Source organism: Hyperolius riggenbachi, chromosome 1 (genome assembly GCF_040937935.1).
Source record: "Hyperolius riggenbachi isolate aHypRig1 chromosome 1, aHypRig1.pri, whole genome shotgun sequence".
Classification (NCBI taxonomy): Eukaryota; Metazoa; Chordata; class Amphibia; order Anura; family Hyperoliidae; genus Hyperolius; species Hyperolius riggenbachi.
The window spans coordinates 471480114-471506636 of record NC_090646.1 but is presented as its reverse complement, the minus strand read 5'-3'; the positions used below and the strand labels follow the sequence as shown (position 1 = coordinate 471506636).

The following is a 26523-nucleotide window of genomic DNA, read 5'->3' as shown; positions in this document are numbered from 1 at the left end:
GGTATTTTAACTCACTCGCGTTCAGGCTTTGTATTAACATCTATGTCCAGTCTCCATTGCAGTTCACACTCTTTATAATGTGTGTTATGCAACTGACCACTGGCAACCCAGTGTTGCGATATGTTTGCAAAAAAAAAAAGTTAGAAACCTCTAATCTATTCTGTATAATTATGCCACAACCAATTTGCCAAATGTATTAATCTAGAACGCTAAAGACTGTGTAATGTTTTGTCATTTTAATAGATTTAACTGTTTGAATTTTAAATAGCATTGTGTAATTTCTAATCAAAGTTTATTTGACTTTCTTAGTTTATGGGAGGGGGGAACAGTATTTTTGTGGAATGTGAAAGGAAATTAAAAAAAAAAAAAACTGGAGCTCTCAGAGGAAACCCACACAAAGGGAGGACACAAACACTACAGTGTCCTAACCAAGATTCACACCTGGGGCTCTAGTACTGCAGGCCAGGGGTGCTACCCATTGAACCACCAAGGGCATTCATCAAAATGTGTGACTCTACCAAGCATTATTAAAAACAAAAAAAAATATTCTTGCTGGTGCTGAGATGGCTATGCACTCATGGCTTTGTGTGCATAAAATAAGCGGCACACTGCTGAAATATATTGTGACAAAAGTTGATTCATTTTGAGTGTAATCTAAGCAAAAAAATATATTAAAAGACAACTTAAGTGAGAGGTATATGGAGGCTGCCATATTTATTTCCTTTTTAGGCAATACTAGTTGCCTGGCTGACCTACTGATCCTCTACCTTAATACTTTTAGCCATAGACCCTGAGCAAGCATGCAGAAGATCAGGTGTTTCTGACATTGTCAGATCTGACAAGACTAGCTGCATGCTTGTTTTTGGTGTGGTCCAGATAATACTGCAGCCAAGTAGACCAGTAGAGCTGCAAGGCGACTGGTATTAACTACCTAAAGACCGCGTCATGACAGCGGCGGCAGCCCCAGGACCGCCTAATGCCAATTGGCATCAAGTCCTGGTGCTGGTTTTTGCAGGAGATTGCATGCGCATCTCCGCTTGGTAGGCGGAGCTAAGTCTCCCAGCCGCTCTGAGGCTGTTAGACGGCATAACCACCGTCTAATTAGGCTGTACAGCGCTGCGATCTAAGGCAGCTCTGTACTGGGGACAGCCGTGTGACATGGCTGTCCGCTCCAGAGGCTCGGGGGTGATTGGCTGTCATAGGCTGAAGCCTATGACCGCTGATTACAGTGATTGGCTGGCAGGGGGAAGAAGGGTGGGTTTAGGGAGGAAAAAAAAAAGAGAAATGTATTAGAAAAATAAACACACAAATATTTTCAGAAAAAAAAAACCTTGGAGTGATCAGACCCCACTGCCAGAGAGCTCTGTTGGTGGGGAGAAAAGGGAGGGGGGGGGGGAATACTTGTGTGCTGAGTTGTGCGGCCTTGCAGCTAGGCCTTAAAGCTGCAGTGGCCCATTTAACAAATATGGCCTGGTCTTTGGGGGGTTTAGCACTGCGGTCCTCAAGTGGTTAAAAGGAAATAAATATGGCAGCCTCCATATACATCTCACTACAGTTGTACTTTATAGTATTGAATTAATCCCAGGTTGGGGTGAGAAGATTGGGAACTGGAGGGACCCAGAGGACAACTAGCAGCATCAAAAGATTCAGTAGGTCATAATCTAGCCAACTATGGGCTTCATTAAGTATGTGTGCCACAACCCCCAACCCCCCCCCCCCCCAATTCAGGGGTACTTTTAAGGGTCCTTTTACACTTGGTGCATTGGGATTTTTGTACGATTGCACCGCAGATGAAAAGAAACAGTGACGCATACTTTCCATTGAAAGTATGTCTCACGTCCGGAATATTTTATTAATTATTGATTTATAAAGAGCCAACATATTCTGTGGTGCTGTACAAAGTAAGAAACAAATATGGGGTACAAAATAATACAGATACTGGTATTCACCAATATACAAAATACAGAATTGGTACAAAATACAGAATTGGTCATTATAGTGAAAAAATTAATATGAATAAAGGTGTAACAAATACCAAGACACAAAAGGGTGAGAGAGTTCTGCTTAGTTGTGAGCTTACAATCAATATTCGCAGAAGTTGGCTGGTAATGCATTGCCTGCACTGTGTTACCATGCAGAGACCAGCCACCCCATGACACACCACGTTAAGTGCTTTTGTTTCTGCAACTGGATATGGTATTTGGGGTATGTAGTGATGCACTACAGTTTTAAAAGGGCCCTGAGGCAAAAGTCTGAATATTTGTGCACTGGAAGATTTGCCTTTCAGCAGTCTCCTGCAGCATCAGTAGTTAGTCATACCTTCTCTCCACCTGGAGTGTGTACAAATCTTGTTGTCACAAGACATAGGGCTCAATTCACTAAGATCATGCTAGAGATAATAAAGCAAGAGAAAACTTGCCTCCACACGTGAGAGAGTTATCTTACCTCTTCATTCCTTAAGTTACCTCTCCTGTAGTTAATTTACCTCTCCTGTAGTTAATTTACCTCCTCTGTAGTTATTTTCACACGCAGTTAATTAACAGCCTGTCTTTAACTCTGGAGTTATTTTAAGGTTTGGAGAGTTAATTTAAAGACAGAAGAGTTAACTTTAGGCTTGCCTGAGGTAAAATGTTTCCTGAATACTACATGCCTTATCACCATGGTAACAACTCTAGAAGAGTTATTAAAGACAGGAGATAAGCTTAGTGAATTGAGGCCATAGGCCTAATCTCATTCTTTGCTGGCACCCAGCTGAGAACAGCTGACTGTCAGCAAAGGGGAGTAGTACGCGTTGTGTGATAAACCAACAGTGTCAGCTTTATATTCCCCTGCTACAGAAAACCGTACAATGCTCCCAGTGCACTGCCATTGTGCATTGGCAAGCATTATGTGCGTTTCTTCTTTGAGATTTTTGCCAAGTGTGACCCTTGTTTCAAAACACTACCAGTTGCCTGACAGTCCTGCTGAATTTTTTTTGCAGCAATTTCCCCTAATCTGACTGTACCCCCTGTCTGTGCATTTAATAATTAACCTGTCCCCCGTGGTGGTTCACATGTTTGTCCGCATTGTCGCTGGTCTTCCTTAAAGTGAACCTCCAGACTAAAAATCTACTCGGCAGCACTAAAAAGGTTTGGTGTTTCTTTAACATTTTCACAGCATCAGAACTTTTTCTTATCCAAGCCTCATTTTTGGCTGCACAGAAGCTAAGCTCCGCCCCATCAAAGAAAACTTTTCCCCTGATACTGTGCAAAGCATGATTGGATTTCTGAAGTTGTTGTTCTCATTGCCTAGCAACTGGGAGGGGTGATCAGGACACGACAGTTGGAACTGTCTCATGCGCCCTGTCACCTTTCAGCCAAAAAGATGGCTGCCCTCATGAAATCACAAACATTTGCCTGTTCTTTTAAAACAGGGTGGCTAAGAGATGTATTATCTATCTATTTTAATTAACATGATTAATATAACTTAATGACAGTATGTTTGTTTAGGCTGAAGTTCATCCTTAAAGCAGGCGTGCCATGGAAGCCCGCCCACAATGGAAAAGATGAATGGGGACCATGGCTGGAGAGAGCAGACAGGTAAAGTAATAAATGCATGTGCAGTGGGCACATTTACATCAGAGGGAGGCAACAGATAAGTCGCAAGGCCGATTCCCAAAAGATTTCATGCTGAAATCTCTCAGGAATTGGTCAGTATGTGTATGAGCAGGCAACAGATCTCTCTCAGATCAGAAAGAGATCTGATGTATGGGGACCTTTAGGCAAGCAAGAGTTGGCACGAGTAGGTCAGGACCATGGAAATAAGATGAAGCAGACTGCACTTGGCTCAATAAAAAGTCAGGTTTAATCAGGCTGTTTAGGCAAAACTGGGGAGTACATGATAAAAGGCTCAAACTTGTGCCCAAAAAACTGCACTGGTAAATGAAGTTAAGCACATGCCCACACACCACATGTGCCACTGCAGCAAGTTTTAACCATTGAACCTGGGATTGAGCTGAGTTTACTTAATGACCACGAGCTTCTGGATGCCAGCATGGATGGGCTTTTCAGAATGGTTTTGATAAAGTCTTGAGGCTCAATTCACAAAAGGGTGCTAACTCAGTTAGCACGCCTAAAAGCTTTGGGAGTGCTGACTAGGGTGCTAAGCAGTTATCACATAGAAAGTTTTTATTGATCGCGCGTAAAGTTTAGCGCTGAGTGCGAAACGTCACATCGGGTGCCGCTAAAACGTTGCTCCGGGTGTGTCCGAAACATTGCACCGTGTGCCAGTTCGGGCGCACCTTGTGCGACGTTTTAGGGGCACCTGGTGTGATGCTCTAGTCGCACCCGGTGCGCAGTTTTGCACGCACTGTGCAGCGCTAAACTTTGCGCGTGCTAAAGGGTTTTAGGCGTGCTAAGGGGCTTTTAGGCGTGCTAAGTAAGTTAGCACCCTTTTGTGAATGAAGCCCTTGATATCAAGTTGAATGCATTAAAAGCTGGTTCCTAAGACTGTTCTTCTGGCTCTGGTCCCTTCTATGTAATTAGTGGATGCTTTTTCTGTTCTGCATAGCAGCTAAGTGACTGACTTCATACCCATTAACTTTTAAAGGTGGCAAAAGATCAGGACTAAGTAGCTTTAGCAAGGATACACAGAATAAAAGTCAGGGTAATTATTCACAAGATGATTCTGAAATTGTGATGTCTTAGGCCGGGTTTCCACTGCTGCGAATCCAGGCCGATTCCCCGCCCACGAATTCGGATGGATTTCAGCAGCCTATAGAAGTCTATGAGAGCCATCCGAATTTGTGGCCGAGGAAAAATCTGAGACCCTGCAGCATAATTTCGTCCGTAGCTGTCCGAATTCCATAGCCGTGCATAGCACGGCTAGAGGGATTCGGCTGCGAGAGGCAACAGCTGTGCCTAGAGATGAGCGTAATGACCTAATTACGATTTCGCGAAATTTCGCGTAATTAGTGTAATTACGATTATGGCCGTAAGTACATAATCGTAATGAAGAAGGATTTCGCGAAATTTCGCGTAAGCGTAATTTTCGCGTAATTTTCGCATTACAATGGTTATTTGTTCATGCCGTAATTTCGCATTAAACGCTATCGTAATTTCGCGTTAAACCGTAACGCTCCGTATAATATAAAAAAGCCGCCGACTTTAAGGGTTAATAGCAAAGCCCCCTTAAATGCTAAGAGCCTCAAATTTGGAGAATATATTAAGGAGATCAGGAGGAATAAGAGGAACAAATTTTTTTTCAAAAAGACCTTATAGTTTTTGAGAAAATCGATGTTAAAGTTTCAAAGTAAAAATGTATACATTTAAAAACCCGCCGACTTTAACGGTTAATAGCAAAGCCTGGTTAAAGTTTAGGAACACCAAATTCCTAGGGTATATTAAGGGGATCAGTGGGAATAAGAGGAAAAAATTTTTTTCAAAAAGACCTTATAGTTTTTGAGAAAATCGATTTTTAAGTTTCAAGGACAAAAATGTCTTTTAAATGCGGAAAATGTCAGTTTTTTTTGCACAGGTAACAATAGTGTATTATTTTCGTAGATTCCCCCAAGTGGGAAGAGTTTTACTTACTTCGTTCTGAGTGTGGGAAATATAAAAAAAAAACGACGTGGGGTCCCCCCTTCCAGACCTCTTTAACCCCTTGTCCCCCATGCAGGCTGGGATAGCCAGAATGCGGAGCACCGGCCGCGTGGGGCTCCGTACCCTGACTATACCAGCCCGCATGGTCCATGGATTGGGGGGTCTCGGAAGGGGAGGGGCAGCCAAGCTTTCCCCTCCCCCTCCGAGCCCTTGTCCAATCCAAGGACAAGGGGCTCTTCTCCACCTCCGATGGGCGGTGGAGGTGGAGGCCGCGATTTCCTGGGTGGGGGGTTCATGGTGGAATCTGGGAGTCCCCTTTAAAAAGGGGTCCCCCAGATGCCCACCCCCCCTCCCAGGAGAAATGAGTATAGAGGTACTTGTACCCCTTACCCATTTCCTTTAAGAGTTAAAAGTAAATAAACACACAAACACATAGAAAAAGTATTTTAATTGAACAAAAAACATAACCACGAAAAAAGTCCTTTAATATTCTTAATTAACCATTAATACTTACCTGTCCCTTTAAATAAATGATCCCTCGAAAAATATCCTCGGAAATGTTCTATCAGTTACAATGTAACAAAGTTATTACAATGTAACAACTTTGTTACATTGTAACTACGCCGCACCCGACGTCACTCGCCGCTCACCCGCCGCATACACTTACGCGTCCTTGCAGGACGCTAAGTCCCCGCCGGCTCCCGCTGTCCACCCCGCCCACATCTGTCACCCACATGTCACCCACATGTGGGTGACATGTGGGAGAGGCGGGGAGGGCAGCGGAGCCGGCGGGGACTTAGCGTCCTGCACGGACCCGACAGAGCTCTGAGCTATATAGCTCAGAGCTCTGAGAAGCATCTTTGTATTTTGGCTCCAAGGAGCCCCATTGGTCCTTAGCAGACCAATGGGGTTCCTTCAAATCAGAAGGAACCCCATTGGTCTACTAAGGACCAATGGGGCTCCTTGGAGCTCAAATACAAAGATGCTTAGAGAGCTCTGAGCTATATAGCTCAGAGCTCTGTCGGGTCCGTGCAGCGGGTGAGCGGCGAGTGACGTCGGGTGCGGCGTAGTTACAATGTAACAAAGTTGTTACATTGTAATAACTTTGTTACATTGTAACTGATAGAACATTTCCGAGGATATTGCGTGGGATCATTTATTTAAAGGGACAGGTAAGTATTAATGGTTAATTAAGAATATTAAAGGACTTTTTTCGTGGTTATGTTTTTTGTTCAATTAAAATACTTTTTCTATGTGTTTGTGTGTTTATTTACTTTTAACTCTTAAAGGAAATGGGTAAGGGGTACAAGTACCTCTATACTCATTTCTCCTGGGAGGGGGGGTGGGCATCTGGGGGACCCCTTTTTAAAGGGGACTCCCAGATTCCACCATGAACCCCCCCCACCCAGGAAATCGCGGCCTCCACCTCCACCGCCCATCGGAGGTGGAGAAGAGCCCCTTGTCCTTGGATTGGACAAGGGCTCGGAGGGGGAGGGGAAAGCTTGGATGCCCCTCCCCTTTTGAGACCCCCCAATCCATGGACCATGCGGGCTGGTATAGTCAGGGTGCGGAGCCCCACGCGGCCGGTGCTCCGCATTCTGGCTATCCCAGCCTGCATGGGGGACAAGGGGTTAAAGAGCCCCCCGTGCCGCTCCCGACCCCACAGACGGGGTCGGGCTCCCCTTCCTCTCCTAAGATGGCCGCCGGAGCTGGCCGCGGCTGCGCAGTCTGCATACACGTTAGTGCGGCTGAGCAGCTCTAGGGCCTCCCCCCCCTCGAGCCAGCTCCGGCGGCCATCTTAGGAGAGGAAGGGGAGCCCGACCCCGTCTGTGGGGTCGAGAGCGGCACGGGGGGCTATCACACTGCGGGGACCCGGCGGAACTGCATGGAGCATGGATCGGGGGGGGGGGGGGGGGAGGGCCCTAGTCTGAGTTTTGCTTAGAAAGGAAGTGTTTCTGTCAGGATTCAGGAATGATATTTCAGAGCTTTCTACAGGAACTGTCCTGTTATCAGACGTGCAATAAAAGTGCCTCTTCCTAGCAGACCTACAGTAGTGATGGGCTCATGAGCAGTTACCTACTCAAATTCGTGTTTCAAATGAGGCTTAATTGCCTCAGCTGTGTGCATGGGAGATGGGGAGGGTTAATTACCCAAAAGTCCGCCGTCTTCTGTGTCTCAAACGTCTTGCACGTGGCCTATGGGACGCGTTGCAAGACTCAATACCGCGCACTTCCTCCAAGCCGGTAGGAGGAAGTGCAGTAGTGAGTCTTGCAACGCGTCCCATAGGATGCGTGCAGGAAGTTTGGTACGCATAGAAGACGACGGACTTATGGGTAAGTAATCCCCTCTCTCCCAGCCGTACAGCTGAGGCAATTAAGCCTCATTTGAATCACGAATTCGAGTATATAACTACTCGTAACTTCTCGTGAGCCCATCACTAACCTACAGACACATATTCTTAGATCCTTAACAGAATTTTCACAGAAAAGCTCATAAGGGTTGCAGACCAGGGAGCTGTAAAGCTCTCCCTCCTGGCAACATCTAAAAAGCCAGTAAAACAAAAAAGGAGTGGAGAGGGGGACTGAACCTCAGGTCACCTCAGATATGGATTTACTATAGTTTTTTTTGTTTTTTTTTTACAGTTTTTTTTATATTTTTTATTTCTGTTTATGCCAATGTGTTACCACTCAGAGAGTGAGGTATTCAAAGGAAAATAGATGTTTAGAGATGAAAATCCAAATCATGGGTTGTTCTAATCCCGAGTTATTAATTTCTGAGATATGAAAAATACTAACTTATTAGTGTTTGGTTTCCATGAACACCAGAGAACCTGAGGAATCCATAATTGTTATGATCATCACTGTCTGATGTATTGCCACAGAAGTATTACATATCTCTTTCTTCCTCTATTGAGAGGGGAGGAACTGGATCAGATGGCAGAATCTGCCCATCTCTCATTACAATCTCCACCCCAGAAGAGAGGGGGTTAAAAAGTCTGAACACACATTGGCCTCAATTCACAAAGCTTATCTCCTGTCTTTAATAACTCTTCTAGAGTTGTTACCATGGTGATAAGGCATGAAGTATTCAGGAAACATTTTACCTCAGGCAAGCCTAAAGTTAACTCTTCTGTCTTTAAGTTAACTCTTCAATCCTTAAAATAACTCCAGAGTTAAAGACAGGCTTTATTAACTGCGTGTGAAAATAACTACAGAGGAGGTAAAATAACTACAGAGGAGGTAAAATAACTACAGAGGAGGTAAATTAACTACAGAGGAGGTAACTTAAGGAATGAAGAGATAAGATAACTCTCTCTTATGTGGAGGTAAGTTTTCTCTTGCCTTATTATCTCCAGCATGATCTTAGTGAATTGAGGCCATTGTCATTGGTCCTTGAATGCTTCCATCCATCCTGGATCCATCTGGTGGCCGATAGGATACATGCAGGCACTACACTGTGCCCAGCAGAGAAAAAGCTGACTGCAAACCCGGAAGTAGCAGATAGACTGACAGCATGTCTTCTGTCCCATGAGCCTCCTTGTTTCCATAGCAACCACTGCCAGTCCTTCAGTCTTCTTCCGGTGCAACTAAGGATGCTTTGGCGATTGCACCATGCAATGTCTGACTTCGGAGCCATCGGGAGTAAATTATGGAGAGGGATAGGAGATGGGGGTTTAGGTGGTCATAATTAGGGATGATCGGAAAGGGCGATTTCCGATTCCACGGAAATCCGGAATTCCATCAGAACGAAATTCCGTAACCGTTATATTCCGGCGGTATTTCGCGAAATTCTGCGTTCCAGCGGTACAATTTCAGTAATCTCATTTGAAACCTCGCTTTTGAAACATCGTAGGCCATGGGACCTAGTCGCTGTTCCACCGGTCTTTTTTTTTTATTTATTTTTTTTGAGCAGCAGGAGTTGTCATAGACAATGGGACCTAGAGGTGGTTCCACGGCAGTCATTTTTTTTTGGAGCAGCAGGAGAAGTTGTAGGCCATGGAACCTAGAGGTGGTTTCACAGCAGTCATTAAAAAATTTTTAGGAGCAGCAGGAGAAGTTGTAGGCCATGGAACCTAGAGGCGGTTCCACGGCAGTCATAAAAACTTTTTGAGAAGCAGCAGGAGTTGTTCTAGGCCAATTATTGTAGTCATCTTAATATTATATTGGACTCATTATCTTATGAATCAGTGAGAGGTGTGGTGAACATTATGGAAAGTCGTGCGTAATCGCCAGCGATTTTCATATGGTCCAGCACCATTACTGTCAGTCCTATGTAAATGTACAACCAAATTGTGAGGCTTGGTGGTGTATTCTCCACAGTCAGCATGCAACGCATGAGCTGACGTGGAGGAGGTACACACACTAGCACAAGGAAACAGGCTATCCCTAGTATAGTGGAGGGGAGGACTGACTCCCAAAGGAGATTGTGGCGCACAGAGCCGGTGCAGATCCGACAGCCACAAACAATGCTTTCGCTATAACGTCTCAGCGCAAAGTAGCGCTGAGCGCATAAACCAGAACTGAGGAGATCAGGACAGGTAGACAGAATGAACGCTTGCTAGCTAGCCGCTACTTAGTGACAGCAAGCGTCCACAACAAGACAGACTGGAATGAGGCAGCCAATGCGTTGCAGCGATGGCGTGCCTCACAAAGACAGGACAGGATCGTCAGGAAATAGCAGGATCAAGATAGATGAACGTAACACAGACAAATATACAATAAGTATGTTTTCCTAGCGTATTACAATTACAGCTATCAATGAAACTATTTGTAACGTCTGACTAACATATGTATATATCGGCAATGAACCGATATATGACATAAGCAGGAACACTGACTAAGACTGGAGCAATACAGGGAACAGGACTCAGAAGGATTCGCTATCTCTTTGCAGAGATGAACGCAATCCACAAACGGTAACAGAACAGGATTCAGAAGGATTCGTTATCTCTTCGCAGAGATGAACGCAATCCACAAACAGAACCAGGAGCAGGGTAACTAACTCAGCACGGGTGATCACGATACGCGCAACCTACCAAAACGTGCTGGAAAGCTGACTAACTGCACACAGGATATAAACAGTTCGTGTACGTATACATCAGCGACACTGATGTATCAACGTAACACGAATACAAGGAAAATAATAAACGTGCTGGTATGCATATATATTGGCAATGAACCAATATATGATGCAAAGACCAGCAAAGTATCTTTAGAACAAGAAACACGATCGGGGGCTGAAGCAACAGCAAGACAGGCTTAAACTGAAGCTATGAAAACCCGAGGAGTCCTGCAGGAAGCAGATCTTTATACTGAGGTCATCCAATGGGAGCAGACATGCAGATTCCCACACAGGTGAATGATAATCAGTCACAAGCTGACAGCAGGGAAAGGCAGACAAAGCTATGCAGCTTGCATGGAAAGAGATCAGAACTGCCTGAGCTGCAGCACTACTACTTCCAGCAATACCTGCTGCAGCAGCGATCATGACAGTACCCCCGCCCATAAAAGCGGATTCCAGACGCTTTTCAAAACTAAAATTCCCAACAAAACAGTCTGACTGATAATTCATGATGACCGGGAGAGCCCGGCAAGACCAAATTTCAGAATCAGTCCCCACAAGACTGGACCCATCAGAACCAGAACCCACAGAACCATGCCCATCAGCACTACAAGCCCCAGTGTGACACCCATCAGAACCATGATTTCCAGAAGAAAGCCCTCCGAAACTCCCTGAGCGATACCCACCGCCTTCCAGGAACCGTTCAAAAACGCCAAAGCCTTTGCAATGCCCACCGGGACTGTCTTTACCAATACAAAACCCACTGTTGAACCAGTCCAAGGCACCAGGACAAGTTTCCTCAGAGATTTCCCAGAACACCTTGAAGCTCCAAAGAGATCCCCATAGGTCAGAACGCCCCTTAGGCTCACATGGAGAACCATCAAGAACCCCTATGGAACCTAGGGCAATTCCCGAGTCAGGGCCACAAGGACAAACATCAAGATCAGGGCTTTCAGGGACCAGAACCATCTCTGGGCATGCAGGCAGACTGGCAACATCAAAACATGTTCCCACTAAGGAAGCATCAGAGCAGGCTAACACCTTAGACACACTTGGGCATTCTGGCACACAAAGAACATCTGGGCACACTGGCACAAGAGAAACCTCTGGGCACGTCAAGGAACTGTGAGCCTCAGGGTCAGCCAAGACAGGACCAAAACCAGGACCGGGCAAAAAAAAATCATCATGACTAGACTTCGCAACTACTGGACTTTCACACAAGAATGCAGGATCAGACTTAGATGTCGCTGATTCCAGCAAAGTCAGTAACAAATCAGATTCAGGGGCACTAACAAGACAGGACAAAACTTCTGATGTATGCACTGAACCAGATAGGGACTCCACAACTACCTCTGGGCTGGACAGAGACTCATCTAATACACTGGATTGGAGCTCATGAGGGGCTGCAGAACAAGTCAGTATTGCAGCAGCCCCCACTGGACTAGGCAAAACTGAGGAATTCCCTGGACAGGAAGGGGACTCTGGAACCTCTGCCACAGCGGCCAGAGAACCAGAATCTTTCAGGATACAGGGCTGGGTTTCAGGAACACTCATCAGACCGGACTGAAATTCTGAGATTTCTATTATTTTGACCAGAGAATCAGAATTATCCATGTTACAGGGCAAGACTTCTGAAACATTCAGAGGACAGGGCTGGAGTTCCTCTGCTGTTACAACACTGGAGAGGGACTCAACAACATTGGTTAAATCAGACTGTGTACAGGGCAAGGTATCTAGCACACTTGCTGACGAGGACAATATTTCAATGGCTTCTGCTTCGCTGGGCAGAAATTCATCAAGTTTTATTAGAGCAGACTGTAATTCCAAAACAGCTGCTAGACAAGTGAATATTACTGCAACACCAACTGAGGTAACCAGTGCCTCAGACTCCTCTGCTAGAGGGTTTGAAGTATCCAAAATACTGGGTGAAGCATAAGACTCTGCGACCACAGCTTCACTGGACAGGATCACTGAACAGTCCATATTGCAGGGCAAAACCATGGAAGCACCTGCTGGACAGCATAATGATTCTGTGACCTGAGTTTCATTGGAGAGATCTACTGCACAATTCATGGTACAGGGCAAATTTACTGGAACATTTTCTGAACACGGTAATAATTCTGCGATTTCGGATTCACATAGCAGACGCTCTGAGTTATTCACAAAACTAGAGTGAGGTGTAGAAACAGGAAGATCAAAACACAATGTTTGCGCATCTGAATCACCATTCAATTGTAAAATTGGAAAATTCAGATGCTGGGGTTCTGAGGTTTCTGGACAGGATTGCTGGGACTCGGAAACTGATGTAGTGCATCTATTGGCATCTGCTGGATCAGACAGGAGTTGAACTTTATCAACACAGGTAATTTCTGCAAAAGTGTTTGCAGAGACAGGCAAGATTTTTCTGGTGTCTGTTTCACTGAACAAAGACTCATGAGTACTGGCTAGGCTGGACTCAGAAGTCAACAGGACCTCTGGATTCTCTGCTGAGAAATTTGTGCAGGGCAAAGTTAAGAAAGTATCAGTGGCTTCTGTTTTACTGGGAAGTAACACTGAGTTATCCATGGTACAGGGTGGAGTTACAGGAACATTCACAAGACATGGCAGGGACTCAGTAACTGGAGAAGTGGGACAGTCTCCAATTGACAGTGTGTCTTCCCTGGTATCAACTGATTGAATCGCATAAAAATTGTCCAAAATCATTTTCCACACATCGATCAATGGAGCCACAAAGTCATACCCACACACACCAGTTTTTATTAGGTTATAGGCAGACTTAATGCATGCATTCAATACTAATTCACTTTTTGCACTGTAAAATTGACAAAATGAACTTGAATCATTCTTCCATTCACAGACCAGGGCTTCCATCTCTCCCTTCTTGAATGGGGGATCCCATGCATACTTAGCTAAACATTCAGGCTGATCACAGTTTGCAGATATGATTGTGGCAGGGACATATATTGGGTTAATTAGCAGGTGATTGGCAGATTCCTTATTCTTAAGAATCTCCAATACCTGTAGCAAGTGTTGAACTGTAGTGTATGCAAACTTTCCTTGCTTCACAAATAAGTTGATTTGTTCAATACTGTAATGCTATGTTTTTGGCGTTGCTAAGGCCTCACACTCGACTCACACTAGCACACAGACTAGGTAAATACATAGCTTACGACTTCACACTGTATTAGGATATTTATTCAATTATTTACATTATTTACAGGTATAGCAGTGAATCATGGATAAGTAATAGAGTAAAGAATCAATACATTACCGGATATTGCATCATCACTCCGTATCGGGGGACCAGCGATCGTCAGGAGGCAGCGCATACACAACATCACACAACTCGTCAGTAGTGGAGAGTCCCATCAGAGCAAGGGAAATCTCTCTTTCTTATACTCATAGCTCCACCCATTTTCCCTATTGCATCCTGGGGATGCACAGGCATGAGCTTCACTACGGTTGGATGACTTATAGTCAATATTTTCATAAACGTAACTAGTTCTAGTTAAGTTGCGCATTCCCTGAAACAGTTAATTCAGGGTTACGCGCTTATTGCAACACAATGTTATATAACCATATCACGTGCCACGCATGCTCAGTACTTGTTTGCAGAGGGTATAGTCGACCATCAGCCTATCCACAACTTGGAAGTATGATTCATCCCTCATGCCCACTGCGTGACCGCAGCGCACAGCCGTATGTTTTTATAACTTGCAGTAACCTTGTGTTCTTGCCAATGATTTTCTATGGAGAATGGTCCATCACTACTAAAAGATGCAAAATATGTCCTCTCTACCTACTGACTAGCTTGCTAATGTGTTTCTTACCTAACAGCCAGTCATTCACACAGACTCTTCAGACTTGTATCACATTCGGTCCTTAGTGATGACCATTAACCATGACAACTTTTTTCCCTTACAACAGATCCCATATGCCACATACCAGTTCCATCTGGATAGGATAACTATAACAATCATTACAATCAAAAATAGGATGAACTATCCACTTCATCATTGTTTCTGCTGATGGCGAATAACCCATAAATACATCCCACCAGTGGTGAGAGGTGGCATCTGCTATGGCAGAGCCCACTTTAACAATTTTGTTTGCAATCACGGTAGTACTGAGCTGGTGTACGATTATACTTCTATTCAACTTTTTAATAGCACTTTTTCACTTCCGTTAGATTTTTCAACAATCCGCTTTAGTTTAGTCAGGTTTAGATCCCAATTGGGAACTTCCAAACCTTGGCCTTGCCAGGAAACCTTTGTAGTTAACGCTATATCGGGCATCAACATAAAAGTTTCATTTTCCCATTGGAATACAGTGATATTGTGTATGCATCCTGCAAAAGGCACCCTCATTTTAGGGACCACCTGACGATCTGTCACTATACATACCACTTGAGGTGTTATTTCCACCATCCGGCGGTATGTTATAGGCATTATGGTCCACCCACATTTGTTTACAGTGTTCTGTAACAAACAAGGTTCATATACAGTAGACTGTAACTTACATATTTTACTGTTTAAAGTATTATCACAAAAAGTCAAATCATGTGTTCTGTTGCTGTCATCAATAACCTGTCCATAAAACGTAGGTACCCAGAAGTGCTGATCACCTTCTGGCCCAATTAATAATGGCAAAATAACATACTTACATATTATACTACTTTTAGTAACATTGTAAAGTGTTAATTGTCCCATGCAAAGTGTATCATTGCACATCACTTTAGGTGCTTTGATATCTATCCAGTGATCAGTTCTTATCATGGAACTGAACACGGTCCTCCAAACCTCCTCACATCCAGTCAACAACATAGTTTGAAATAACCCTTTCTGTTGTTGATGTTGTAAGGTTTGCATGGAACAGATAGTCCAGTTTACCAATTCTAGTTATATCAACATCTGTTTCATACATAACAGAGGCACTTGCGTTAATTAAGTCAAGCAAATCATCATCTATTTTAGCTTGTAATTTTAAATGGCGCCCATATAGTTGGCATCTATTTAGCTTGTAAAGTTAAGACATCATTTATTTTACTTCCAGCGTTATGCAATTTATTTGCTAATGTTTCAATATCAAGACTATTAAGAGTTCCAGTCAATGTCCCATATCCTCCTAACAAAGTGTCATACCACTCTCTCCATATTTAGTGTGGTTTAGAACAGTTTATGGCAGCTGGAAACGTGCATGAATCACAGTCCTTTAGGCATGTTGCCCCACCTTTGCACAAGTGGAAGGTAGTCTCTTTATATGCCCAGGGTCCACTTTAGCATCCATCATATCCACAAATATCAAAGTAGGCCCCACCGAGACATGTTCCATTGAAAGTAGCATTGAGAACGTCACATGCTTGCCTAGCATTACAGGTAAAGTTTCTCTGTAGACAACCCTTGGTTTTATTTCCCCACACGAAAGTCACTGTGGATCGCCTGTATCGGTTACTCGAATACCTGAAGTCCATGCATTAACGCCACAGCTTTCCAACCACACGATACCAAGGATTCCAAGGACAATGCCATAGACATGGAGATCAATCTGCAAAAAAAACCCAAACAAGTGTGACTTATTCTTGCAAATAACATTTTTCCTGTGGGATATATTCCCACTTTTCCTGTTCTGGCCTCATTACCAGCAGAGTTCGGTCCTTGCTTACTGCAATCACATCTGCTGGAGGAGGCGGTCCTTGGGGATTCTGACCCACATTTTAGCTCCAACATTTACTGTATTAGTAGAACCAAAATATTCATCACCCTTTACTGATGGCTTTCCTCTCTACAAATAAAGGAATTAGGGTCCCTTTACACTTAATCAGCTGCTGTTAACTGTAATCAAAATAACAACTGATGTACAGTCCAGCATCTGTGTCCCCCTATGGCCTCTTTCACACTATACACTGAAAAAACATTGAAGTCTATTCACAATGCATCGCCATTGGGGAAAAAACAACAAAAAACAAGAAAAACAAAAACAAACAACAAAATTGTATGCGTACTAATGCATACCAACGCATTAAGTGTAAAAGGGCCCTCAGGAGAACCTGGGCTATACAACTCTTTGGCCTGTGTATACACAGTGTCCTCCCCTAAAAACTTTAACCCATCCTCTCTCCTTTTCCAATAATTAACTCACTATTTCCCAGGTTAATCATGATCACTTTAATTTATTCTTGATAGTCGGAGTCAATTATTCCTCCTATCCCTATAACTCCTTTCTGAGCAAAACTGGATTGAGTAGCTATTTGCCCATAATGTTAGTCAGGTATTTTACATCCTATACCTGTGGGAATGGTTGTAACCTGTGAGGGGTTAATGATAACAACTTCTAAAGCATGCAAATCCAACCCAGCTGATACAGGTTTTCCCCTATATGGAGCTACCCTTATGCATTTTTCAATAAGAAATCGTTTCTACTTTAACCGCCCCACCAGCTAGTTTCTGGTATAAACAAAAATCTGTTATATTCACAGTTTGTTTGTATTATTCTAAACTAGCATATGCATACATTCTAGCATCTTTAACAGAGGTATTCTTGAACATATAATACACTCTATATCAGTAAGGTCTCAAAGCAAACTTCATACAATTCATTAGAAACAACTCAATTCACACTTCATTATCAACACATTCTGCCACTTCATGCCATTCAGCTAGTCAGTACAACATTCAACCCTAGAGAAACCAGGCATTTCTCTGCAAGACAAACAAATCTCATTTAGTAACTAATGACCTTGGCCCGTTTAAAAAAAAAAAGCTAGGCCTTTCGCTGCGCATGCATGTGCCCGCTGTGTACATGCACCCGCCACGCGCGTGCCCTCATACACCGTTGCGCACACGCCGGCCGCCTCTGGCCCTATCCCCCCTCAACTTTTCCCCAGTGTTTCTGCGCCCCTCCCTGCACATGTGCAGTGCAAAAAAAACCAAAACAAAACTCTGAATAGACGCGAGACACAGGCATATTATATAAAAAGGTTTTTCGGTCTAATTACGCAATATTTTCATGCTACATTGCCATAATAGACTTCACAATTCTATTTCTTTCACACAGTCTCATCTAATCTAGCTTTCTTAGCTCAACAGGTAAACAATTTCACTCCTGCACAATTATAGCTAGAAACCAAGGGAAAAATTTGCTGGCAGATGTCCCCGTGACATCATAATCACATTTAACCCTGTAAATAAAAAGTGAGCATTTGCAGGGATTTGGAAGTTCTAGCAAAACCCAGCACAACACACAGTGCTGCACCAAACACACAACGCACACAAGAAAGTTGCTTTACTATTTCTCACCTCTTTAACCATTTATTTTATCAAACAAGATGCATGTCCCATGAAGTAAGAGTTAAAGGTCAATATTTTTTTTTTACAGCATGTACTCCTGAATGAAAAAATAATGCTTGCCAAGCACCCCCAGCTGAGGAGAGCAGCATCTCAAGCACTCACTGGCTCGCACACATTCCTTAGGAGCCCTCACCGCCCGTGCACAAATGCATTTTTTTTAAAACATTCCTCTATGCATTCAATTAAACAAAAACCAGACATATGAATACATGATTAATCAGGACTCGCTATAACGGATTCACCATATAAAACATTCACTAGAAACAACAATGTTAACCCACCTGTCTTGTCCAGATTATATTACCATTTCAACTCTGCCAGTGCAGTCAGATACTGTCACTTTAAGGAATTTGCTTTACAAGTTTAAACCCAGCACTCCAAGATTATACTCCGAAATCTACCAACAAAGACACAGACTGTATTAAAAACCGTAGTAGTAAAAGCTGAGATTCACTGTCAGGTTACTCTCTGCCCCTTTTTCCCATCCATATTTTATCATTAAAAATATGGGGTTTTCCTTAAGAGGGACAAAAACAGCAGTAACAACCTAAAGAAAGTTCCCAGCTATTCCTAATCTTTTCAAATGGAACAAAATACATTTGTGCTAAACACTTCCAATTCCAGTTCAATGCACATTGTCCTATTTCTTGTGCAATGATCAGTGGCAGAGTTTGGCTTCCTTTTATTTACAGAAGCTCCCTGCTCCACTGATAACAATCCAAAATGTGTCATCACAGGAGCCTCTTCCCCAGCTACTTCCTCCAGTACATTTATTTTACCAGCTGCAGATTCTGTTACATGTTGGTATTTATCTGCAGCTGCCTGTGATGACACTTGTGCAACTATCACTCTGTCATCCTACTCTAGTTCCTTTTTCTAACAGGACTACCCTTTTCCCAACAGGAATACCCTCAAGTAAAGTAACAACATTGAGGGATTCTGATTCTTTCAACTTACACAATCTTTGTTGAAGCTTTCTATAAGCTGTCAACAACATTCCACTATGCCGCCCGAGAGCGACATCATGCCCCGCCTTAACAGGGCCCCCCTCTAGAGTCTTATCTACATCTAGAGAGAGCAACAACATCACCCGCTTCAACGGGGAACCCCCCCTAGAGTCTTATCTACATCTAGAGAGAGCAACAACATCACCCGCTTTAACGGGGAACCCCCCCTAGAGTTTTATCTACATCTAGAGAGAGCAACAACATCACCCGCTTTAACAGGGAACCACTATATTCCAGCATCAGGCAGCGTCCCTCAACCTTAAGTTGAGCCTGTTCCGCCTTTTCTTGATCCTGGAACGCCTTCTGCAATCGCTTGTGCACACCACGATATACAGAGGCCAACACCCAGCTACTTCTAGCTGGGGTAACTGCATCACCTACCTTGGCAGGGAGTTTCTCAAGTACTTGAACTAAATCAACCGGTTCTGATTCTTTCAACTGCTTATCCCACGATTCTGCCAACCCATGGCTAGCTAATTCCACTTCTATAATATTATACGGAGACTCGGTCCAGCCGGGGATCTCCGCAGGTTCTTTTGGGCATTTGGCCTTTTTCTTAAACATATTGCCTTACTTTTGGCACACTGCCAACTGGGCGTGGTTTTGACCAGAGGTGCCCCTCAACTTCTAGACACCAATGGTCAAACTTCCCACAGATAAATTTTGCTTAATTCAAAAGATATCTTGACTTGAAACTAAGTGGGAGGAGCTATCGACTCCAAACTTTGCCCACACCTGTAATCTGTCCTAAAATATATATATACCAAGTATCAAGTCAATATACCATACAGGGGCAATTTTACAAAGATTTAGATTAATTGCCCCACTAACTGGCAAAATGCCAAATTTTGCAAAATTACACCCAGAGACCCACAGAATCATAGGCAATATATTTCAGAGGTCAAAAGTCATCCTCGTCGCCATTTATGTAATGCTATGTTTTTGGCGTTGCTAAGGCCTCACACTCGACTCACACTAGCACACAGACTAGGTAAATACATAGCTTACGACTTCACACTGTATTAGGATATTTATTCAATTATTTACATTATTTACAGGTATAGCAGTGAATCATGGATAAGTAATAGAGTAAAGAATCAATACATTACCGGATATTGCATCATCACTCCGTATCGGGGGACCAGCGATCGTCAGGAGGCAGCGCATACACAACATCACACAACTCGTCAGTAGTGGAGAGTCCCATCAGAGCAAGGGAAATCTCTCTTTCTTATACTCATAGCTCCACCCATTTTCCCTATTGCATCCTGGGGATGCACAGGCATGAGCTTCACTACGGTTGGATGACTTATAGTCAATATTTTCATAAACGTAACTAGTTCTAGTTAAGTTGCGCATTCCCTGAAACAGTTAATTCAGGGTTACGCGCTTATTGCAACACAATGTTATATAACCATATCACGTGCCACGCATGCTCAGTACTTGTTTGCAGAGGGTATAGTCGACCATCAGCCTATCCACAACTTGGAAGTATGATTCATCCCTCATGCCCACTGCGTGACCGCAGCGCACAGCCGTATGTTTTTATAACTTGCAGTAACCTTGTGTTCTTGCCAATGATTTTCTATGGAGAATGGTCCATCACTACTAAAAGATGCAAAATATGTCCTCTCTACCTACTGACTAGCTTGCTAATGTGTTTCTTACCTAACAGCCAGTCATTCACACAGACTCTTCAGACTTGTATCACAAATACTCTGTAATATCTCCTCATAATCATACTCAGATAATTCTTTTAAACAAAAATCTTTATTTTCCCTAGCCAGTGATGAAAGTTCATTAGTAGTTTAATAAGTCCATTTAACTCCCCTGAAAGACAATTGCATTTCATTATCTGTTAATGGCAGAATCTCATTATAGGTCTCAGTCGCTAAGGATAACGACTCTGCAGATCGGACACGTTTCTTAGAACGTTTGCGTTTTGCCTTAGACCCTGCTGCCTTTGGTGATTTATTCAAAGCTGCAGGAAAATTATCAGAAACACTCTCTGCTTGCTGATCATTTTTGCAAACAATTGAAGGAGCAGCTGATTGGCCTGCTGCCAGGAGTTTATTTAGAGGAAAAGGCAATGGATCTATGCGCAACCAGTTATAGATCACAAACGCTAGAAATTCCAGCGGTCTCTCATTCAAATCGGAATGATTGAGAACATCAAATGCCCACTGAAACAATTGCCCTTTAAACAAAATATAAACTAGCTGGAGTGCCCAGGTTGAAACAGGAGTCGCTTGGAGATCAGGATTGGCCAGGAACCTGGCACATTCAGAGAAAAACTCATTTTCTGTTTCAGAGCTAAGTTCTTCAAATTTCTTAAAGGAACAGGAACCATAATTAACAGTGTCATACTTTCTGGGAATCCCCCCCACAATGGGGATTGGTAATGGGGTTTTCATAATGTGAGGCTTACATAGTTACATAGTTACATAGTTACATAGTTACATTGGTTGAAAAAAGACATACGTCCATCGAGTTCAACCAGTACAAAGTACAACTCCACCCTGCTCCCTCACATATCCCTGTTGATCCAGAGGAAGGCGAAAAAACCCTTACAAGGTAAAAATTCCTTCCCGACTCCAGATGGCAATCAGATAAAATCCCTGGATCAACATCATTGGCATTACCTAGTAATTGTAGCCATGGATGTAGGCTTGGTGGTGTATTCTCCACAGTCAGCATGCAACGCATGAGCTGACGTGGAGGAGGTACACACACTAGCACAAGGAAACAGGCTATCCCTAGTATAGTGGAGGGGAGGACTGACTCCAAAAGGAGATTGTGGCGCACAGAGCCGGTGCAGATCCGACAGCCACAAACAATGCTTTCGCTATAACGTCTCAGCGCAAAGTAGCGCTGAGCGCATAAACCAGAACTGAGGAGATCAGGACAGGTAGACAGAATGAACGCTTGCTAGCTAGCCGCTACTTAGTGACAGCAAGCGTCCACAACAAGACAGACTGGAATGAGGCAGCCAATGCGTTGCAGCGATGGCGTGCCTCACAAAGACAGGACAGGATCGTCAGGAAATAGCAGGATCAAGATAGATGAACGTAACACAGACAGATATACAATAAGTATGTTTTCCTAGCGTATTACAATTACAGCTATCAATGAAACTATTTGTAACGTCTGACTAACATATGTATATATCGGCAATAAACCGATATATGACATAAGCAGGAACACTGACTAAGACTGGAGCAATACAGGGAACAGGATTCAGAAGGATTCGTTATCTCTTCGCAGAAATGAACGCAATCCACAAACAGAACCAGGAGCAGGGTAACTAACTCAGCACGGGTGATCAGGATACGCGCAACCTAACAAAAACTTGCTGGAAAGCTGACTAACTGCACACAGGATATAAACAGTTCGTGTACGTATACATCAGCGACACTGATGTATCAACGTAACACGAATACAAGGAAAATAATAAACGTGCTGGTATGCATATATATTGGCAATGAACCAATATATGATGCAAAGACCAGCAAAGTATCTTTAGAACAAGAAACACGATCGGGGGCTGAAGCAACAGCAAGACAGGCTTAAACTGAGTCCTGCAGGAAGCAGATCTTTATACTGAGGTCATCCAATGGGAGCAGACATGCAGATTCCCACACAGGTGAATGATAATCAGTCACAAGCTGACAGCAGGGAAAGGCAGACAAAGCTATGCAGCTTGCATGGAAAGAGATCAGAACTGCCTGAGCTGCAGCACTACTACTTCCAGCAATACCTGCTGCAGCAGCGATCATGACACAAATGTCTTTCCTTTCTCTCTGAGAGCATTGCAGAGTACAGTAACTTCCCCCCCCCCCCCCCCCCCATGTCCTGCTTAGGTCAGCAAAGAATTTCACACGTAGTCCGACCTCCCGGGGAGGACCTCTATCTGCCACAGCCCTCTCTCCCAAAAGCCAGATCGAACTGGCCAGATAAGAGCTCCCTCCAAAACCTTACACTCAGACAAAGGAAACTTTAATATATTTGTATTTCAAAATAGGCTTGTCTCGGAAAGACAAAAAATACATATTCTGATACCCATAAAGCAGTTCTATCATTCATCCGAATTAAAGTTTCCCAACTGTCAGGGGTCAGTCAGGAAGCTGCTTTATGCAACCTGCGTAGAGCGAATGCGATAGAATAGGCATGTGTAGCCTCATCTGATACAGGGTCGCAGGCCGCTTATAAATATAGCCTCGGATTTGCGATGCACCACTCTGGGGAGGAGTCACACTGATTATTAATAAAGGTTACATTTTCTTGCTCTGCGTCTGGGGGTGGCAACCTTGCTGCCAGGAGATAACCCCGCCTTCCCTCCACCTAGTTTGAAGGTAACCCAGCCCCAATTCTAAGATTGTATAAATATGGGGCCAGCAGAGCCCGCCTCTGTCCTTCCTCATTTCATGTGCTAAAGAAGAGCTTGGAGCATGTGTTCAAGAAGGACTGAACTCATGCTGTGATTCAAGGACTCTTAACATTAATGCCTACTTTAACTGGACTTTGTTTTCTTCATTCTCCAAATGGACTGATCAGCCATAACTACAGTAAGAACTTTCTGATTTTATCCCTTTTATTTTAAGCTTTGTGTCTAGGTGTTCATCTGTGTAAATGTATGTAATGCAACTTAGTTATAAAAACGTTTTAAAAATCGTTATGGTTACAATCTGTTCTGAATATACACAATCCTACCTATTCTCCTGAAACCGCTACCCTGTGTTTAATAGAAGTGTACTTGTATAACCCGTATGCGAGAACCCGGCCCAGATATAAAGATTTGACCCAGGTTCCTGCATACTGCAAAGGGTTAACAGAGCGTCTCGAAGTATTAGCATGATTACATTAGCGGGCGGTGTAACCCACTTGGTGGCAGATCTTTGAATTGTATGTGTGTGGTGAATCCTTTGGCGTCAGAACGCTCCCTCCGCGAGTCAGTTCATCAAATTGTGAAGTCGGGTTACGCTTCGTGATGAGAAAAATGACAGTGTGAGAGGATTTCTGACTCTGATCGATTGACCTCACCCGCAGACCGGCCTTGCCGTCTGTGACAAGAGGGGCCTTGTAATTGTCATTGAGCCTTGACTCGTTCATCTTTATGAACGTTAGTATGTCCACATTGTCTGTGGACAGACGGGTCTGTTGGTTGGTGACCACCCCACCTGCAGCGCTAAATACTCGCTCAGAAAGAACACTGACGGCGTGGCATGCAAGAACCTCCAGTGCATACTGAGCGAGTTCAGTCCGGGTATCCAGTTGTTTTGTCCAGTACTCCATGGGGTCATCATTACTCTCCATATTGTCTGGAGCACTGCCAGACCCCAAGTAATCATTCACCATACGGGCCAGCCGCTGGTCGCTGACCACTTTCTTCGATGGTGGTGCTGCTGCTAGGAGTATCTGGCATTGGCTGGTAAAATTCCTTCAGCATACTCAGCAGGTTCACAGATTGGCTATTGGTGCTTCTACTGGGAGTGGGACCACTAGATCTTTGCTGAGTGTGATAAGGCTTGGTAGCTTGGGCCCGGGATACAGGTGCAGGAAACGCATCTTCTACCCAACGAAGAAGGGCATCCCGGATCTGGCTCATCCTGTCGTTTCCTTGGGATGGGGGTATGAACTGGCGTATTTTCCCCTTGCACCGGGGATCTAAGATGGTGGCCACCCACATGTCGAGCCTTGATTTCAATCTTTTAATCCGGGGGTCCTTACGGAGGCACTGGAGCATATGCACAGCCACAGGGAAGAGATGTGTATCATTCATCACCTCTTCCTGGCTGTCAGAACTGTCATCAAGCTCCAGCTCATCATCAGAATCCCACCCCCGGACTATGGGCTCTTCTGCATCCACAATCTCTGCCTCCTCATCCCGGACTTGAGCATGCTATCTCACTCCCCCACTGTTCAGTAGGGCTTCCTCCCCCTGTTCGAGCAGTTTGTCAAGAGCCTTGTCCAGCATGAAGACAAGAGGGAGCACTTCTGATATGCTGCAGTGCTCCTCACTGACCACTTTTGTTGCCTGCTCAAATGGCTCCAACACTTTGCACACCTGTCCAATCAGCTGCCACTGGTCCCCAGTAATGTAGTCCAGTGGCCCTGTTCTGGTGGAAGATGTCTCAGACAGGTATAGCCTGACCGCCATGCGCTGCTCCCACAACCTCTCCAGCATGTGGAGGGTGGAGTTCCACTGCGTCAGACAATCAGAAATAAGCCTGTGCTGCAGCAGGCTATGGCGGCGCTGCAGCAGTTTCAAGGCCGCGGTGGCAGTTGCGGAGCGACGGATGTGGGCTGACACTTTTTGTGCTGAGGCCACAGTGTCCTTCAACCCCTCAAAAGTCAGTAAAAACTTCTGGACTACAAGGTTGAAGACGTGGGCTAGTGTTAGGCGAACACCTGGATGTTCGGGTTCGCGAACGTTCGCCGAACATGGCCGCGATGTTCGGGTGTTCGCGCCGAACTCCGAACATAATGGAAGTCAATGGGGACCCGAACTTTCGTGCTTTGTAAAGCCTCCTTACATGCTACATACCCCAAATTTACAGGGTATGTGCACCTTGGGAGTGGGTACAAGAGGAAAATAAATGTAGCAAAAAGAGCTTATGGTTTTTGAGAAAATCGATTTTAAAGTTTCAAAGGGAAAACTGTCTTTTAAATGCGGGAAATGTCTGTTTTCTTTGCACAGGTAACATGCTTTTTGCCGCCATGCAGTCATAAATGTAATACATATAAGAGGTTCCATAAACAGGGACCGGCAACGCTAACCCAGCAGCAGCACACGTGATGGAACAGGAGTAGGCGCAGGAGGAGAAGGCCACGCTTTGAGACACAACAACCCAGGCCTTGCATGAGGACAAGAAGCGTGCGGATAGCATGCTTTTTGCTGCCATGCAGTCATAAATGTAATACAGATAAGAGGTTCAATAAACAGGGACCGGAAACTCTAACCCAGCAGCAGCACACGTGATGGAACAGGAGGAGGCGCAGGAGGAGAAGGCCACGCTTTGAGACACAACAACCCAGGCCTTGCATGAGGACAAGAAGCGTGCGGATAGCATGCATTTTGCCGCCATGCAGTCATAAATGCAATAAAGATAAGAGGTTCCATAAACAGGGACCGGCAACGCTAACCCAGCAGCAGCACACGTGATGGAACAGGAGGAGGCGCAGGAGGAGAAGGCCACGCTTTGAGACACAACAACCCAGGCCTTGCATGAGGACAAGAAGCGTGCGGATAGCATGCTTTTTACTGCCATGCAGTCATAAATGTAATAAAGATAAGAGGTTTCATAAACAGGGACCGGCAACGCTAACCCAGCAGCAGCACACGTGATGGAACAGGAGGAGGCGCAGGAGGAGAAGGTCACGCTTTCAGACACAACAACCCAGGCCTTGCATGAGGACAAGAAGCGTGCGGATAGCATGCTTTTTACTGCCATGCAGTCATAAATGTAATAAAGATAAGAGGTTCCATAAACAGGGACCGGCAACGCTAACCCAGCAGCAGCACACGTGATG

At 44.3% G+C, this 26523-nt stretch overlaps 2 long non-coding RNA genes across 3 annotated transcripts in view; both read right to left on the bottom strand.

The window, feature by feature from the left end:
- Positions 1 to 26523, bottom strand: part of LOC137521407 (uncharacterized) — a 91396-nt gene that overhangs the window by 23427 nt on the left and 41446 nt on the right. The gene's annotated exons all lie outside the window — the stretch shown is intronic.
- LOC137521385 (uncharacterized) lies at positions 13818 to 20700 on the bottom strand. 2 transcript variants are annotated; one of them, XR_011022116.1, is made up of 3 exons: positions 20103 to 20700; positions 18268 to 18383; positions 13818 to 16184 (listed from the first exon to the last, which is right to left on the bottom strand). It is a non-coding gene; the product is annotated as an uncharacterized lncRNA (long non-coding RNA). The 2 variants fall into 2 exon arrangements; XR_011022115.1 differs by having other exon boundaries at positions 18268 to 20700.